We start from the raw sequence: 20995 nt of genomic DNA on the forward strand, positions 1-20995 counted from the left end.
TATTTCAAACAATCATAATTTATAAAAAAAGCAAAAAAAAATTACCTTTTTTCTTTTCTCATTATATTAGTTTTTTTTATTTTAAAAGCTTACAAAAAAAAAAATTATACAATTAAAAAGCCAAATATTTCTTCTGAAGAATAAAACCATTTTTAAATTTTTACAATGCGCAAAAAGTATTAAAATAATTTATTAAAAACAATCGTTTCTTATGAAAAAAGTGAAAAAATCACTTCCATCAACCAAAAATCCATTTTTTTGATATAACAACCTATACAAAATTTTATACCACCTGATAGCTTATTGCTTCAGCTCAAAATATATTTATCGATTACCTATGTATATTAGACATCTATAAAAAGAACTAGAATTTTTTGAACTCGATCAATTTTCATCAAAAAAGCAAAAAAAAAACATATAATTTTATCTTGTCACGCTATTGAATCAATTTTTTTCAATGACAACCTGTACAAAATTTTATATCATGTGAAAGCTCATTATTTCACCTTTCAAATGACGTTTCAATCTTATTTCTACGATGCCAAGAAAAAAAGTAAGAATTTTTTAAAGCCAACCATGTCGAAATTCCAAACTGAGATTACGGTACTTCCCACACTGGTGGCTGTTGTTCATGATCAACAGATCTCCACAGGTGTTTTGAGGCATTGCGCAAGTTTTTTAATTTAACATTGTGTACTGAATGTTTAAAATACCAATTTTTTGCACATGTATGCGCACGGTCATAGACCACATGGCCCATAAGTTTGAGATTTTTTGAACACTACGAAAAATTTGAAAATAAAAACTCACCAAAAAATACCCCAAAATAAGTACCTAGGTGTTTTTCAAAAATTCATATTCCGAAACGCAGAGATTTAAAAAAAAAACCGCATTAGATTCCTAACTTTTTTTTATTATCTTTCGAATGACGTTTTTCAAATTGTCAAAAATAAATTCCCCTACCTATAATCACTACTTCGTCAAAGGTATACTTCATGTCTTAGTTTTAGACAACCATTTATAACTTGGTTTTGAAATTTTTTAGAATTTTTTTCAATACCATTGTTATTCTTGCAATAAATTTATCTATCGATTAAAAAAAAATTCAACTCTATACATTCTCGCATTTAGAAAAAAGCCAATTTTTTGCAATTTTGTTTTACCCCTATTTACCCTATTAAAAGATGGAATTTTTTAAAATCCTTCAACTGTGTTCAACTTTAGGTTATTATCTTTCAAATAAGCTATAGAAGATTTTTGTATCTCTAATAGTTTATTTTTTAATTTTTAATTGAAATTTTTGCCGCACTGCGAAAGTGCGAGTGTGGAACGCTAGAAAATGGCATCACTTTTTTGTGGTGGCTGCCATCGTTCATCGATTTATAAGACGTTATCACGTCAAAAAAAAGGAACTAAATATGTTTTCATATAAATGCAGTTCTTAAGAAGGTTATATTTGAAGCCAAAAATTTGTATGTAGACTTATTAGTAACTGATGATTAACAGAATTTTCATAGATTCCATATATTGTCACGAAATAATTTTTGTTAATAAACAGTGAATTTTCTTTCAATTTATCTCAGAGAATGAGTTTTTTAAAATGTACAACAAACTCTTGTCGAAACTTCAACGTTCATTTATTTTATCTTTTGTTTTCGCAATACTGATAATGAAGAAGTATTTTAAAAAGCACAGACACAGAGCCTCAACCCCAATATCTGCCTTGAAACCATAAGTATTGACAAAGACAAGGTTTTCGTGTATAGCCTGAGTTTCTTTCCCAGAATTCCCTTTGCTATGCTGAAAACTATTTGCTATGAATAAATATGTGTAGTAACAGTGAAGTTCGGTATGGTTTTATGACGTTAACTTGCTTTTTCTATAGAGCTTGATTTTAAAAAACACTTTTTGCTCCCAACTCAATCTTCAGAATTTCGAACCAATGTATTATTATTAATTAATATTAGGTGTAACGGGTGTGACGTTAAAAAATCGAATCAGTCTGTTTTGGTGAATTTTTGAAAGTATATTAAAGATTTTTGAATGAAAAATCATGATTTTCGTACATATTTTTGTAACGGGTGTGACATTGTTTAAAGAAATGTATTTATACAATAGGTATACAAAATTAAAAAAAAAAAATCAATAACTTCAAATATTTAAGTAGATTTTAAATATTTGCATAATAAATAATTTTTTTAAAGGGTCAGAATCTGAGTAAACATCAGATAAATTAACAGGGATTCTTTTGAGCAAAAAACTTGTCGAAGGTTTTTTGAAAGAGCTCTTACAAAAAATTTGTTTGATGCTTGACAGTAGTTTCACTAGAATCTTTTGTTGATTTGACTATGTAAGAAAAAAAGTTGTTTTTAACTATTTTGCAAAAACTGTTTCTGAAATATTAAAATAAAGTATGAACTAAATTTAAAAAATAAAAATGTGGCTAGACCATATTTTAAATTTAATGTCAATCTTTCATTAGCAATTTAGTTTTTTGCAATAAGTGTTCTGTAGACCTCACAAACTGTGCAGAAATTTTCCAAATTTCTCGTTTTTCTCAAAATTTTGTCCGGAGACCTCTTAAGACGTTTTCCGATCACATCAATTCGATTCATTTTTTGACTTCAATTAGCACGTCTTCGGTTCAGGTGTTAGTCCATAAAAAAATAAATTGCACGACTGGGGTCGCACGTACTTGCTCTTATGCTTAAAGTAACTATAATGTTAAAGCTTTTTATTCAAGAAATTTAAAATTTGATATTTTGAAGAAATTTCATAAGTAGTATAAAAAAATTAAATCTGTTTTTATAATTAATAAAACACCGTTTTAAAATATCTTAAAAAAAAAAACAAATATGTCATTTTATTTCTCGTATAAAAAGGTATTTTTAGAAAAAAAATTTTGAAAATTGTAGGAGCCGTTTTTTAAAAAAATAATTTTTTATATATAAAATTTTTTTAACATTTTTCAAAAAAAAAGTTGGTATGCCATTTTGAAGAAATAATTAATTTACACATAAAAACTAAATTTCAAAATTTTTCATTGATCCGTTGTCAAAAAATTGATTTTTCAAAAAAAAATTTTGAAATATTTTTTAAAAAACCAAAAATGCGTTTTTTGAAAATTTTCTAAAATTTTATATTATCTTTACTTACACACTTTTGTTTAAAAATTTTCATTTAAATCGGGTTAATTTTGTACGAGATATTCAGAAACGAAAAAAAACGTTCTATGACAGGTACCGTTAATAACGGTACAAAAAATATTTTTTTTATTTAAAAAGTTGGCCCTTATGTGTAATACTACACACAAAAATTTTAATCAAAATCGTTACAGCCGTTTTTGAAAAAAATTACCTTTTCTATTTCCGTTATATGCAGGTACCGTTAGTTTTGGTCATAAAAAAAAAATTTCAATTTCCCCTCTAGGGAATCACCAAAAACTGCTAACTACCAAGTTTGAAGAAAATCACTTCACTCGTTTAGGCTGCAGCTCCAGATAGAGACAGACACACAGACAGACAGACAGACAGACAGACAGACAGACAGACAGACAGACAGACAGACAGACAGAATTGCCGGACCCACTTTTTTGGCATTCTCCATCATCGTAATGTCATGTAAAATTGTTATCTCGAGTTCGATTTTTTTTACGAATCCTAAACTTGCCCTATAGTACCTATATCGCAAGTAAAAACATAGAAATTCAGTACCTAGTTGAAATCTTGTGCTGCTAAATACAACAGAAACAGACGTAAAATAATTAATTCTTAATAAGTGATTTATCATTAACTCCGAAAAGTACCTTATTACTTTTTAAAGCAAATCTGATTGTTTTGTGCAATAGTTCCAAAAAATTATAATGGCTACATAAATTTTAGGAAATATTGCACAATTATACTATATAAGAAGTATTAGCTACCATCTTATAATTTCCATTTTTTACATACAGCGCTGCGTAGAGCTACTCGTAGATTTTCACATTTAAAACGATCCACATTAATTCATCCATTTGCCTTCATGGATTATTTTTCATTTATTGGTTTTAATATTGCAGCTCTTTATTAACCGATAATAATTTACGGTCGTCTGGGTCTGGTGATTAAAATCACAGAAGGTGGTGCAGCCATTATTGCTAAATACACCGCAACAGGTATCTCATAATTTTCAGTTTCTTTCCCATTCTCCTTCTCTCTTCCTATTATTTTCACTTAAACTCGAGATTGCAATGAAATTTAAAGAGATAGAACTTGTTAGTTTTTTTTATATGTATTATCGAAGTGGGATATTATAAAGGGATTTTTTATTTTTTAATTATTATTACCATGCTGAAAATAAAAATCCATTGGGTGGAGGTGGATTTTCTTTGCAGAAATTGTTACAAACCAAATCGTTGTAGGTATTGGTTCAAGTGTGTATTCAGCAGCTCATGTCCAAGTCCAATACCTATACGAATGGAATGGGATTGTAGCGAAGCACGAGGTGATGGTGGTGTCCAATTTCATTGGGAAAGAAGAACAACGCTTGAGTAACTTTTTCAATGGGACAAACAGACAAACACCCACGCACATGAACTACTGCTGAGCATCCCAGAAACACAGATGCGGACAAAAAGGACGAAGAAAATGAGTTTTGGAATTGCCGAGAAAATTGAATTTTATCCTTCGTAGGTATACATACGACTACAGACCAAGCGACCGTTGGCGTTTTCAGCTATTCTATTTTATTTTCAACTTTTTTTTTATTATTTGCTTTTGCTTTGCTTTGTTTTTCCATGGAACTATGTTACTAAAGCTGGAAGGATTTTTGTAACTGTATGTGAGTTAGAGAGAAACTACGACAGTGGCAGTGACAGTCGTCGATGTTTCTATTGGTATAAAGCTTTTGCCATGTTATAAAGAGTTTTACGACCTAACGAAAAAATGTTTTTTGGAGAGTTAATTTTGTTTTCTCCAAAAAATAACAAGCAGATGAAAGGATTTGTCGGTTTTGAAGTATGGTGAAAGTTATCGTTTCATTTGGCTCTATTTTAATTTATTTATATTCTGATTTTCATATGAAAGGACCGAAGGGTAACTTTTATTTAATAATTATGTAGGTAGAAGGTTTTTATTATAGAAAAAATAAAAAATCCACATGGACAAAAAACATTTTTTCATTTCGTAAGAAACTTGATTTAAAAACCGTCAAACACTGGCCTTGTGTTTTTGTAGAATATCATACAAATTGGATCAACTGATCGTGTGTTATCAGATACTTTTTGTTCAAAAATAGTTGGATAATTTAGTATAATTCCAATTATAAGAGAAAACAACAGATTTTCCAAAAAAAAAAAAAAAAAAAAAAATACTCATACACCACAGTGAACAAAATGGAAAAGTGAAAGAAATTCGAAAAAAATACACCAATGATCAATAAATCTAAAATTTCTCATGAAATTAATTTTTAATGAACTCTATTATTGTTTATTATCATAAAATAAAAAAGAAACAAAATTTCAATAAATTTGCGTAAGTTTATAAGTTTCTAGTTATAGTACATAAAGGTAAAATAGTACCTACATAAAATCAACAAATAAAAATAAATTTTACCACTCATGAAACTTGGCAAAAGGTTTGCTTTTGGGATGCGAACCAAGGATAAACAAAGTCTATAAAAAAAGTTGGGTGGAAGGGTGTTTTTACGCGGACCAAAGTTGTTTGTCGAATATCATCATAAGACACATGTTTTCAAGGTATTTTTGAAGTTATACTTCTTATGGGAGGGTGGGTATGAAAATTTACTTTTTGACAAAAATGTCAAAGGGATTATGACGCGATCACCCTGGGTAGCAGGGCTGTCGTTTCACCTTTAGAGTAGGCAGTACTTTAGTATTTAAAAATGCAGTACGCCGCAGTACGGCAAACATAAAACACACAACACGTTGCAAGTTACATGTTTCATGTGGCAAGTTGCATGTGGCAAGTCGTATGTGGCAAGTTGCATGTGGCAAGTTGTATGTGGCAAGTTGCGTGTGGCAAGTTGCATGTTTCAAGTTGCGTTTGGCAAGTTGCATGTGGAAAGTTACATGTGGCAAGTTGCATGTGGTAATTTCCATGTGGCAAGTTGCCAGGGTTGCAAAAAGCTAACATTTCAGCTCAGCTCACAGCTCAGCTCAAATTTGAGCTAGGTACCATAGCTTAGCTCATTTGAGCTGAGCTGAAAGTGAGCTGAGCCGAAAGTGAGCTCCCCAACTTCCAACGCCTATATCTCGGAATTTTGAAAAAAATGAAAAAAAATTTTTTTGATGCCAAAAGGTAGCGGGGACTCTAACCTACATTTGGGTACAACTCTCATTCCTGTAGGTCCACGCGTTCTCAAACCTGGAGAACTTAAAAGTAAAAAAAAAATAGGCACGATTCTGAAAAAATAGGCATGATGTGGCGGTTTAACATGGAAGGCGATTTTTTAAAAATCTGACAATGTGCAAAGCGTAGGCCCATGACACAAGCTATCATTTGGCATCACTCCCAAAAATTGCTCTAAAGCGGTTTAGCTTCCAGGAGCGTTCAAAGATTCGGGGATTTTTCGAAAAAAAAATTTTACCCCAACTTTCAAACGCGATTTTCTCGGAATTTTGAAGTAAATCGAAAAACCGGATTATACCACTATCGGCTAGCTAAGAATATAAGCTTTCATATGGCACCACTCCACTGTCTCTAGATCAAAGCATTCAGCTCCCAGAAGTTTTTTCGCGCCCCCAACTTCCAACGCCTATATCGCGGAATTTTGAAGAAAATGAAAATAAAATTTTTGATGCCAAAAGATAGCGGGGACTCTAACCTACATTTGGGTACAACTCCCATTCCTGTAGGTCCACGCGTTCTCAAACCGGGAGAACTTAAAAGTAAAAAAAAATATGCGCGATTCTGAAAAAAAAGGCATGATGTAGTGGTTTAACATGGAAGGCGATTTTTTAAAAATCTGATAATGTGCAAAGCGTAGGCCCATGACACAAGCTATCATTTGGCATCACTCCCAAAAATTGCTCTAAAGCGGTTTAGCTTCCAGGAGCGTTTAAAGATTCGGGGATTTTTCGAAAAAAAAAATTTACCCCAACTTTCAAAACCGATTTTCTCGGAATTTTGAAAAAAGTCGAAAAACCGGATTGTACCGGAATTTTTTTTTATGATAAAAAAGAAATATTTTACTAAAAAAATAGAAATATATTTACTATCAAAAACACCAAGAGAAAAGATCACGAAAAATTATCTGTCTTATTTATAAAAATATCTATGTGTTAAAATAATTCCATCAATAACTAGAACCAAACATCTTAAGCTATGGTGTTATATAAAAGTTCAAAATATCTTCATATTTCATTATACTTTCCAAATAAAAATCAATGTATCCTCTCACCCATCACAGCTCAGCTCAGCTCACTTTACCTTAGCTCACCCAACAGCTCAGCTCAGCTCACCGACAGCTCAGCTCACCCAACAGCTCAGCTCAGCTCACTTTCAGCTCAGCTCAAATGAGCTGAGCTATGGTACATAGCTCAAAAGTGAGCTAGCTCAAAATTTGAGCTGAGCTGTGAGCTGATCTCAGCTAACTTTTGAGCTTTGTAGCAACCCTGCAAGTTCCATATTGCTACTACTAGTGCTGAAGCACACACAATCCTCATAAAATTACCATATAGCATATTTTATGCGCAATTTGTTTACTTTCGTTAACCATATACCGTACGTTCTGAACCGCACAACATGAGTAAATTTCACAGAATAAATTGAAAACTACATGGACGCAAGGAGGAAAAAACGAAGTGTGGATTAATTAATTTAATAATAGAAATTAAAAATATCAAATGAAATTCATTTATATATACTGAATGAGAAGTATAACTTCAGTCGCGTGTACATGTGTACACACACTCTTTTTTTGATGTTGAATCTAATGAAATAAAAATAAAGTCAATACGATTGCTCTAAGAAAAGTTATAGCCGATTAAAAACAAGGGTTCTTGTTTTTTACTTCAACAGGTAAAATATAACCGAAACCCATGTAAAAAACATGCTACACTGATGAAATTCGAGATGAAGGTTTAAGATAAAGCCGGGACAAAGGATTTATAAAGTTTTTAAAAATATTTTTGATGAAATGGTGTTTTTTGATGGGTTGAGTTGTGTGTGAGGAAGGTATCATAACAGCTGACTTAAATTTTATTACTTTTTAAAACTTATTGTAAATGTTTTGGTTGATATAAGAATTAAGAATCCATAAAGTGTACAAAATTATTTTGAGTGAAAGATTGTGTTTTTTTTTAAGATATGATGAGATTCGGAATTAGTACCACAAAAACTTTGAAAATTGTTATACCAATGAAAATTACTACAAATGTTTGATTTATAACAGAAACCAAGAATCTTAGTATACTAAAAAAATATTTTAGGTGAAAGGGTGTTTTTTTTTTGGGAAATAAGGAAAATCCGTGATAAGTCCGATAAAATCAATTGTATAAAAGTTACCTTTACGAAATTTATTAAAAATGTTGTCTTTCCCATGGGAATTACGAATAAAATAAAACTATAATTTTTTTTTATGTGAAAGGGTGTTTTTTTTTTAGGTGTAGAGAAAATATGCGGGTATCTATATTTGGAAAAGTATGCAACACTAAAGTAATACTAGTAGTACCTTATTGAAATTCAGGAATTAAAAGGGTGTTTTGTGAGTCAAAACAAAAATGATGGGTGACCTAATGTCGTTTTCTTTCACTCCAATGAGAGTACCCTTTTAGTACTTATTTTTGCACTTTTGAAGGTTTTGTGTTCTTTCACGCCACAAAAGTTAAAAAAAAATTACTCCGTAGTAATTTTAGTACTACGGAGTACCCCGGATTTACTCCACATTTTTAGTCAGATTTACACCGATTTGCACACACACTTATGAATTTGAAGTATGACATTTTAAAATTTTGTTTGAAAAGTGAAAAATGCGATTCTTTCAAACTCTTTTGTTATTAACAAAAACAACCATTATGAATATATTTTTTATTGTATTATATTCCGCCAGATATATTTCTTCCATTTTTTTCGTTAATTCTTCACTTTTTCCAAAATGAAATTGAAAACCGAATACAAAAAATTTTCAGCCAGTGCTCTTCATCAAGAAAAAAAATCCTGTGCCAGATAAAAAAAAATCCCATTTTTTTTCTGCGATGATGGGATATTTTTATTTTACAATTATCAAACTAAGGGTGTGTGTCAATTAGGCTGAAAAAACCGATCGGAAGTATAATAAAAAATATACCAAAATTAAAACGCAAAGCAAAAGACGCACATAAGAGTAAGGGAGAAATAAAGTTCGAAGAAAAGGGAAGGAAGATTTTTTACCGTGAGTCTCCGGTAAAAAATTGTTTCGACTCTTTTTGACGTTTCTCTTTGATATTGTTCTTTTTTTTTGCTGTTCTGCTTTATTTTATTTCGTCATTCGCGGAGTCTGCTTCGTCGGTTGTGTATTATTTGCGTGTATAGTAACGTTTTTAATTTATTAAATTTTCGTTGCACATGGACCCCATTGGAGTTGTTTTTTTTTTTGCATATTTTGGTGTTTTTGTTTTTAATTAAAATACATAGTCTGCTTCTGCACGAAGACGTAGACGCACAAGATGCACATAAGAGCAAAGGAGAAATCGATCTTTCTCTTTCCCTTGTTCTTATGTGCATCTTGTGCTACTACGTCTTCCTGTAGAAGTCGTCATACGAAAACAAGAACAAAAAAAACCAAAGAAAATAGCTGTCAAATTTGCAGTCTTCAAAAAAATACTACGTGTAGAAGCGCGCTACTCACCGAAACGAAAATCAAAAGGAAATTCGAACATAATTTCTGCGACTTGCATCATCGTGTAGAAGCAGACTTATCAACAAACGCTTATTATGCTTCATATGTTATCAATATTAATTTTTTTTTTTTCAATTTATAAAATTTGTCCCTAGGCCTGTTATCACTATTTTTTTCAAGGAAATTATCCATTTTTGCCTTGTCACACACACAATTACAAATAAAAAAATTACTCTCATTATGTTCTTTCACTCCAGAAAAAGGAGTACAAATTTAGAGAACTCCTTGTCCTTAATAGAGTGAAAGAAAACGACTTAAGTGAAGTTTGGTAGAAACATTGAATTTGGGGTAAAAAGCAATAATAAAGAGTTTTTATAAAAAAAATTTAGGTGAAAGGGTGTTTTTTTTTCGAAGAGACAGTAAAATCTGTAATTGGTCCCAAAAAGCCAATGATTCGTGTAAAACGTCTAAGAACTTAAATATAAACGTTCAATTTGTCATCAAAACCAAAAATAAAATTAATCATTGGCTTTTTGGGACCAATTACAGATTTCCGCGAAAAAAACACCCTTTTCCACCCAACTTTTTTTATAGATTTTTTTTTATCCTTGGTTCTCCCAAAAGCAAACTTTTCATGAGTGTAACATTTTTTTTTTTTTGTTTAATGCCTTTTTTACCTGTACTATTAGGTGAGTATCTTAAAATCAACTACACTCCAAATTAATAACAAGAAAAATTACCCGGTACATTTTCATAGACTTGCTCTTGGACCAAAAACAAAAAAATAATCCCATTTTTATGTTATTTTATCACTGTCAGACTTATTAACTTTTTTTTTTTCAAAACAACAATTAAAAAAGTTAAACCTATTTATGTTACTCTTCTCTATAGACAGTCTCAACTTGTAGCCTCTCAACTTCCCATCATACATCTCCTTCTACTCTACAACACTAGGTATATAACGCTAACAATTTTCCGCCTCCTTACACCTTTACCAAGATAAATCAAACTTTCCGGGCAGAAGAAGAAATTAAATTCCCGGCATGTGTTCTGCGAGTGTTATTAGCTTGTAACTCGGCCGGCACATGTTATTATGTAAATGTCTGCACTAATCTGCATGCGGTACTCCAACTCTGCACCATACCAAAAGGCTGGCATATGAATTTTATATTTACAATCCAAGCAGAAAATTACTGTGACGTCTACAAATAAATATAAAAAACTATCTACAACTTGTCTGCTAGGTAAGGTAGGTACAAATGAAGGAAGAAACTAAACAGTTTTTTTTATAGGTTATTAGACATCGGGCCATGCTATACATGGAAGACAATTAAAAGGTTTTTTAATTGTGAGAAGCGTAGAATCTGCATAAATTGTTTATGCACTGATTTCCGCCCTCCATTAACATTATTGCAATCATAATTCCACTTGTGAAAAAGGGGTCACCCACCATCACACTATTCAGCAACTGCAAGTTCTTTACTTTTACTTTTGTCTCATTCATCGTTCCTCTGACCGCATAAATTGTCCGCTAACGAGCCGTGAAATTTATAGCGAAATATCTAACTGACTTGACTTTTGACTATATGGTGGGTTTGAGAGTTCGCGGTATTCGGTTAAGAGCCCAGAAACGGGCTGTACAAGGAAAAGTTACACAAAACAGAGGCATCCCAAGTCTCCAGTCTCGGTTTCAGTTCCAGTGAAATGTTGCGCTCCATTAGTTAGCTTGAAGCTGTGTGCGCTTCATCACAACTTTTTTGTGTAGTGGCGGTGTGGCACGCGGCAAAGCTATTTTTCTTTAAAGCCGCAAAAGAGCAGCGCAGGTATATATGATTGTTTAGCTGTTCGAATGCGTTTTGTATATTATTTCACCTCATTGTGCAGTGAAGCCAATAAATTAATGGGCCTGGTGGCAGTCGATTCCGATTCAATTTTTGAGGTGAAGACACCACATCGATATCGGTAAAAGGAAAGTACTTACCATGAGAAGGATTAAAGAAGTTAGGAATAAGCCGGTTGAACTTTCAAAGCGAAAAAGTTATTTTTCGATTGTTTCCTTGGGTAGCTCACAAGCTGCATGTGTTCAAAGACTGCTTTTCGATGAAAAGAAAATGTCGAAGGGAAAGGCCCATCCACTAGGAACTGCACAGGGCTTCACCATAATAATACCGAATGTGTGGATTTGTGAAAGGGCAATCCAGATGATATCTTTTAAATTAAATGAATGGGCAACTAGCGAGATAAGTGAGTGATTAACGAGGTCATTGAGGCAGTTGATTATATATTTTTTTATGCTTCAGCTTGTATAGAGTCTTTGAAGTGCGAATTAATGATTCGAGTGAATTATATAGGTTTTCTTGGAAATTGGATTCTGTGTTACGCAAATTTGAAGAATATAACTAGAATTCAAGCTTTTGTGTTTCTTAATTTATAGACTGACTCGTGATTGGGTATTGCAGAGTGTTGAATGCGATGGTGTATTATTGGTGAAGATGCAAATTGACAAGATGATTGTTCAGCGATGCATTGTTATCTGATTTGTAAAGGAGATCTTTTGTGGTAAAAGAGGTGAATAAAAGGAATTATTTTTGGACTTGCAATTTACTGATTTACACTTTGGAGGACGGTTTTTTGTTAAAAGATGTTGTTTTTATAGTCATAAAGAAAGGGAGTGTAAACTAGATATTTAAAATTAGCATAGACCCTTAAACAAAAAGCTTATAAATTAATCTTTAAACTTTTAATAGCGATGATTTAAAATTGCAACAATCACCTTTACCTCTGTCACTTAGCTGTTAGTAAATCTTGCAATTCTATCAGCCTATGTACCAAGCGTTAGATTTTCTTCGAACTTGAAAGTTAACGGTTTTTATTGATTCGCAACAGGGAGAATAAGATTTTTAAGGACCAAAATCAACGGTAATTGTCATATAACGGAAATAGAAAAGTTTGTTTTTTTTTTTGACATGATAACGTAAATCGATGAACCATGGCAGCCACCACAAAAAAGTGACGCCATTTTCTCCTGTTCCACTCTCGCACTTTCGCTACAAAAATCTTCTATAGCTTATTTGAAAGATAATAACCTAAAGTTAAATACATTTGAAGGATTTTAAAAAATTCTATCTTTTAATAGGGTAAATAGGGGTAAAAAAACACCTACTTATTTTGGGGTATTTTTGGGTGAGTTTTAATTTTTAAAATTTTTTGTAGCATTCAAAAAAACTCAAGCTTATAGAACATGTAGTCTATGACTGTGCGCATACATGTGCAAAAAATTGGTATTTCAAAATGGTTTTTTACCGAATAACGGAAAAACAAGTTTTTTTGTCCCAAGTTTTTTGACCTTTTTTAACCATTTTTTATTTTTATCTTTTTTTCTTCAACAGATAAATGAATGAAATTTATATTGTAGATAGTTAATAGACAGGACTATACCTGTGCGAAATTTTGAGATAACGGTAAAATAAAGTTTTATTATTCAACAGGTTCTATCTTTTGATCTAAAGCAAATACAAATGTGATTTAACTTTATTGAGCATCCTGATGATATTACCTTTCATTTGGTATATCACACATAACATTCACTACAAACTGCACAATGTTAAATTAAAAAACTTGCGAAATACCTCAAAACACATGTGGAGATCTGTTGATCATGAACAGCCACCAGTGTGGGAAGTATCGTATTCTCAGTTTGGAATTTCGACATGGTTGGCTTTAAAAAATTCGAAATTTTTTTCTTGGCTTCGTAGAAATAAGATTGAAACGTCATTTGAAAGGTGAAATAATTAGCTTTCACATGATATAAGATTTTCTACAGGTTGTCATTGAAAAAAATTGATTGAATAGCGTGAGAAGATAAAATTATATGTTTTTTTTGCTTTTTTGATGAAAATTGATCGAGTTCAAATATTCTTACTCTTTTTGTAGATGTCTAATAGACATGATCAATAAATATATTTTGAGCTGAAGCAATAAGCTTTCAGGTGGTATAAAATTTTGTATAGGTTGTTATATCAAATAAATGGATTTTTGGGTGATGGAAGGAATTTTTTCACGTTTTTCATAAGCAACGATTTTTAATAAATTATTTTAATACTTTTTGCGCATTGTAAAAATTTTAACATGGTTTTTTTATTTAGAAGAAATATTTGGCTTTTTAATTGTATAATTTTTTTTGTAAGCTTTTAAAATAACAAAAATTAATATAGGTAATGAGAAAAGAAAAAAGGTAATTTTGTTTAGCTTTTTCTTGTAAATTATGATTGTTTGAAATAAATAAACGCTTCAATTGACTCATTTTAAAAGCACACAACCTGTTTTCTTACGACGTTATCACATAAAATCATCGTCCGTAAACCGGCTTTGCAGACAACCTCTTTTTCTAAAATGGATCAAACGATATTGATTAAAATAAGACGATACGTTTCGTCCCGTTTCTGCGTGAACCACGTATCTACACAGAAAATTTTGTTCTGTTCTTAAAATAAATATACATTATTCTTGAAATTAAAAGTATGAATTGAACAAAAGGAAATCAAGCTATGTTTAAGACATATTGATTGAGTTTTTTCTAAACTAAAACCCTTTTATCTGTTCTTTCTGTAAGTTTTAGAGCAATGTTTAAGAGAAAAAAACAAATCTTGAAAAAAATGTACTTACGAGGTTCAAGCAGAAACGGGACGGTTTGTAATAAAAAAATATTTTTTTAACCGCTAATAACGGTACTTGCCATTGAACCGTTTTTAAGATTTCTGAATATCTCGTAAACGATTAAACTGGTTCAAAAGAAAATTTGTATACAAAATCTTTAAAGTAAAAATATTAAAAAAAAATTATTTGTTTTCTGTAAAATCGGTTCAGAGCAACCAACAGTTTAGTATTTCTCTTAATTAGTATGAAAATGTATAAAAGTGCGAACACTGCAGTATCGCTTTTGAAGGATAAAACAAGTTTGTTTTGTTTGTCTTTGAATTGCAATAGATGATATTTACGTGCATTTATTTGTTACCCATTTGTCTTAAAAGTAAAATATTTCCTCCTGAGCAGAATTTTTGGTTTGCCGATTATGTGCATCGGATGAAAGAAAGTGCGAAGGGTGTTACAGAGGATAACATTACATGACAACGTCATAAGAAAACATGGCTGTGTGCTGTTAAAAAAAATTGGGCACCTCTGGTGCAAAAGACAAATCGTTCAACGGTTTAACATCCCGAATTGCTAACTCTAGGTATAACAAATTTTAATAATTCTTTACATCTCATATCTTTTATATATAAAGACGAAATTTAGCTGAGATTATATTTTAGTAATATAAAAAGCTTTAATATTTTAAGAGCATTAATATGACATAGCCGTGCACTTTTTTTTTTTTTTTTGTATCTACTCGTCTTGGTCCCGAATGCCTCTCATGGCTGCCATGGAATATTTTTTAATGTTCCTAGTTACCATTCTTTGGCACAGAACTGTTTATTGTGATCAACTGCTTCGCGGAGCTTTTAATGACTTTTACCAGAATAACAGTAGGTATTTTGTAAATTTCTGCAAGGTTTTAGTCGTCACATAATTGGTAGATTACAAAAACCTCCACAGAAAAAATATTTTCATTTTCATATTGTCTCCTCCTCTTATTATTCGAAATTTTCCTCTACTTTCTGTTTAGTTCACTGTGGCGTATGATTATTTTTTTTTTTTTTTTTAATATTGATTTTTTCTTTGGAAATCTTTGTTTTATAAATTTTAACTATAAAATAAAGCTTTGAGAACCAAGTGCCCAAAATTTGTACTTAGCAATTAATATGCAATCTCTGAAATCAACGCCAATATAAAAGTCTTAAAAAAAAGGCAATGGCATAAATCGGGTTGGAATGACATCCTTCTATTGACAATCACACTGCTATAGGATGTACAATCAAGCAATTGCTGAGGCTCCCAAAAATTACGCCAGATTTTTTTTTGGAAAAAAAGCCCCCCGGGGCGTTAATTTATTGTCTCAAAATGCAGTATAATCCAGTCAAATAAGGGTTTAACCTCGGAATGAATGTTAGTAGAAATTTTTTTTGCTCAATATCTTTCTTTTGCCATTCTATAACATATCTCAAAAGTCTAGAAAAATCTCATGTCCGCTTATCGCGATTTCAAGGTCAAATCGCGAAATGGAGATTTTCAAAATTAGCAAAAATAGGCTATGGTATTATATACACATATGATACATGATTTCAAGGTATTTTTTAATGCTGATTCCAAAAACTCTAAAATCAAGACAATCTGACGTCTCTGGAAAAAGTTATACCTGTTTTTCATCTTTCAACCCATATTATTATAACAGTTGCTAACTTACTACCGAAAAACCCTTAAAAGTAATGGTAACGGAATCATATTTTGCATGAGGGTTTTCATATCCATTATCATTAAGAATCAAAACAATGCAATGCAAAAAAACATTTATATCTATGACAAAATGGTATTTTTTGAGAAAAGGGGAAATTTTAGGATGTGCACTAAAAAACATTCTGGTACAATCTTGGAATTAGTGCTCATAGGCTAATTTTTTGGTTTCTATGTTTGTTTGGATATTCTATAACTTATGTCAAAAATCTAAAAAAAATCTCATGTCCGCAAGTTCTAATTTTCCAGGTTATACTAAGTTAGGTGCAGATTTAAAAAAAATAATAAGAAAACTTTAGATTCTTATATGTATACCAACATAACCCATATCATTTCAAGGTATTTTTTAACGCTGATTCCAACAAAACCCACAAACAAATCAATATGACCATCCCTGAAAAGTAATGTACCTTATTCATGTTGATCTGACACAAATATCTGAAGAGTAGTTTTTCAATTTTTTCAAATCTGCACCTTATCTTCAAACCAAGAAAATTAGGACTTGCGGACATGAGATTTTTTTAGATTTTTTAAGGGTAGTTAAAGAATATCCAAACAAAGATTAAAATGAAAAAATTAGCCTATTACCACTTATTCCTAAGATGAACAAGAATCTTCTTTAGTGCATATCCTAAAATTTGCCCCTCCATCAAAAAATACCATTATTTCGTAGGTATATATATTTTTTGTAATGGATTGTTTTGATTTTAATAATGATGTATTCTAAAATCTTCATACAAAATTTGGTTCATCTACCATAACTTTTAAGGGTTTTTCGGCAGTAAGTTTGCAACTGTTATAATAATATGAGTTGACAGATGAAAAACAGGTATAACTTTTTCCAGAGACGTCAGATTGTCTTGATTTTAGAGTTTTTGGAATCAGCATTAAAAAATACCTTGAAATCATGTATCATATGTGTATATAATACCATAGCCTATTTTTGCTAATTTTGAAAATCTCCATTTCGCGATTTGACCTTGAAATCGCGACAAGCGGACATGAGATTTTTCTAGACTTTTGAGATATGTTATAGAACGGCAAAAGGAAGATATTGAGCAAAAAAAATTTCTACTAACATTCATTCCGAGATTTACCCATTTTTTCTCCTTATTTTACTGTATTAGTACAAACAAATGTTTTTTATAATTTTGTCTTTTTTTTTTAAACCAATGCGGTTGCAACCCGTTACCCGGCCCCCCATCCTCCCCCCGTAGTAGGTACACAATCTCTCACTTCAGATTACAGCTACATAGTTTTATTTTTACTTATTTTTTCAGTTTTTTGTTAGAATTAAAAAAAAAACTTTTCTGGCCTTTAGTCCAAAATGAAAATGGAAAATAAAACAGAATTTATTAATTTTCAGGCTCTTTTTCCAAAACGAAATGTGGAAATTACGCCAGAATGTATTATTTTCTGGCCTAATTTCCATTTCATTTTCCGACTCTTTTTCCATAACTGCCTGGCACAATTTCCAATATTTCTGCCTTTTTTTCCAAACTATTTTCTGGTGTTTTTTCCAATTTTGACCAAAAGAAATATTCTGGCGTTTTTTCCAAAAAAAAAATCTGGCGTAATTTCCTATGGCGTAATTGAGATACTGAACAAAATCGGCAAAATATGTAAAAAAAAATTGACAAGTTTTTTGAATTTCAAACAGTTTGGAGAGCATCTAAAAATTATAGCGAACCAAATATCAATTTTTTATTAAAACAAATTTTAGTAAACGCCTCTAGCTTTTCAGATGTAATCTAATTAATAACACTAGTTTAAAAAAAAATAAAAATTTTTTGACACCAAAAGCCGTTATACTTTTCGTATAGATTTGAGACCAGAAAACTCGAAAATCTTATCTAAAAAAATATTTATGGATAGGTTTTCGAAATATGATTTTTCAAAGTTTTTTGTTGTTGTTTTTTTCCAGTCTACTTAGTATTCGGGCTATATCTTGAGTAATAAACGATAATCTGAACAGAAAAGCCGGTGACTGAAAGCTGAGTAAATAAGCAACAAACTCTAGAGCAACTTTTCTGGGTCACTCCAGATGTTTAAGTGCAATGTATTAAAACATTTTTAAAAAATCGAGTTTTTAAAGAAAATTTCTGCAAAAAAAAAACTTCATTACTGAAAGAAAAAATCAAAATCTTTTTGGCTCAAAAAGATCAAAAACAGTAGATTTTGAAAGTTCATATATTATCCAATTTTAGCCGTATTCAATTTTTGTGACCATAATGGTTGAAAGATAAAGTATCTTCTTTTCTCCTTTACATGTTCATTATCTATAAATGCTCAAATGATAAAAATAGACCATTTAGAAAAAAACATCAAAAATTTCGTTTTTTCTCTTTTGTGAATATTTTTTCTTAAGTTTTTTACAATATTTCAATTTTATTTTTTTGTAAGGATACACATCGATAGGAAATTCAAGTGTCAACAAAAAATTACTCAATACAAATTTTCAAATTCGGTAAGTAAGTAACGATTTGGTGATTGCTATTAAGTAAGCTTTGAAAAAAGAAGAAATTTTGCAGTTCCAAAATATTATTATTTATTTTATTTAAAATTATACTGGAGTTGTCAATGGCTTCCTTTAACTAAGAGTTATTGATATTTGCCAAATACATACTTTAGAACTTTAGAAAAAGCAAAGTTACAGATTTGACCTTTTCAAACCGAATGTTGAAGTCTTCTTATGTGATTTCGCTTCCAACCATGCTACTTTTCCATATCTGTAATGAAAACTAATCCTACACCATCTTAAATTCCATAATTCTGCAAGAGACATTTCGAAATAAATGCAAACAACAGAAGTAGATATTCCTCTTCGTAAAAGTCCACAAAACGATAGTTATACGCGACCTTTACCTAACCATCGCATCTTTTAATCCGGACACAAAATATAATCGTATCCACTTACAAAGGAGAAAATCCCTATCGGACAAGGTACACTGAAAATAATAAATTTCGTAAAATTACGAAAATTGTTTCATACACTACATTTTCGTTGGCCCAACGAAACTTTCGTTGGCTCAACGAAAATATGTAATTTTTCGTAATATGAAAACCTTCATCAATTAATGAAAACGTTTCATACACTTTTTCTCCCTTTTTAGTGCCAAAAAATCCAATTCAATGAAAAGATTCATCAATTAACGAAAAATTTCATACTCATTTTGAAGAACAAAAATAAGAACTTTTTCGTTACTTTATCAAAGTTTTAATTAAGTAACGAAAAAATTCATTAACTTATGAAATTCAACATTAACTAACGAAAATCTTCATAAGCTTATGAAAATTCTTCATATACTAATGAAATATTACATTGGCTTATGAAAAAATACATCAGTTAACGAAAAAATATCGTTGCCGGGTGCATTTCTGTTTTATGGACTAAAAATTTAATCTTGCTGGATATAGTTCACATTAGGTTTTTGTTTAAAAATCTATGTAAGTTGAGCTGAATATAAAAAATATTTGCGTTTTGACAAGGTGTCTCACGGATAAGTCAAGTGATGAGTCCAAGTGAGCTCTACCGGGTCGAAACGCCAATTTTTTGTTTGGACTGTTAATAATTTAACAAGTCCAATAAATATATACCTACTATAATTATAAAAAAAAAATTATTAATACAACGAAAAGTTTCGTTAGCTAACGAATATTTTTTCGTAATTTAATTAAAATATTCAAAAAATTTACGAAAAAATTCGTTAGCTAACGAAAGTTCTTTCATAAATTAATCAAAAAATACATAAAAATATCACCGTGTTTAATTAAATTTTACGTTAATTGATGAAAAACTTTCGTAAAGTGATGTAAAAATTCATTAATTCGCGATCGAAAATTTTAATGAAAAATTTCATTAAAATACGACAGTTTTCGTTAGTTGATGAAGTTCTTCATTAACGTATGAAAGCCATTTCGTTGAGCCAATTAAATTTTTCACCGGCTGAAAATTAATTAAATTTTCGTTGGCTCAACGAATTTTTTCGTTGTATTTACGTAAGGATTTGGTTCAGTGTAGTAGGTATGGTAAGCAAAAAAAAAAAAAAAACAATCAAAAAGTGGCCGAACATGAAGATCCCATTAAAACTTACAACTTAAACAATTTTTTGTTTTGCTAGAGGCTGCTGCAGAGACTCCCGCCATGAACCATCAACCATGAAAAAGAAAACAAAAGCCTTCTTATTCAGCTGGCCAGTAGCGTCGACATACATATACTTTTCCAATACCCTAGCCACCACAACTTCTCCTGAAGATGTATTCTCTGTCAGATTTCAAGATTCCTGTGCGATGGCCAGTCGCAGTTGGAGGAAGAGTCTCTTCTTCAGTTGCATGTACATAGGAAAAACCTGCTTTTAAATTCTTTGATTTCATCTGATGATGGGCTCAAACGTAATTGCCTGTTAGGACTGACTGTTTGACATCCCTGTCATCCATTTCGGATCTTTCTTCGTCGACCGATGCGACGCAACGCCCGTCGATCTGTTGTTGTGGAAAATTTAAAGGAAATCCTTTCCAAATGTGTGCATCCATATCCAGCGAGTTTTCAGTTTTCACAAGGAATGGCGTTCTTCTCAGCAACGCAGAGCATTTCCCAGCGCTTTCTGTCCTGTCACACTTGTGCAAAATTTGCGTCAAATGGACTCCAAACTGATTGACAGTTGCGGAGAATATGTTAATGCTGCGTGTCCTTGTCCTAGGGCCATTCCCATAGCTGGTCGAATGATGCGTTGCGCAGCATTTTAATTTGAGCACTATTCTCGGTATAATGTTTTGCTATCCTTTTGCT

This window comes from Episyrphus balteatus, chromosome 2 (genome assembly GCF_945859705.1).
Source record: "Episyrphus balteatus chromosome 2, idEpiBalt1.1, whole genome shotgun sequence".
Lineage (NCBI taxonomy): Eukaryota > Metazoa > Arthropoda > Insecta > Diptera > Syrphidae > Episyrphus > Episyrphus balteatus.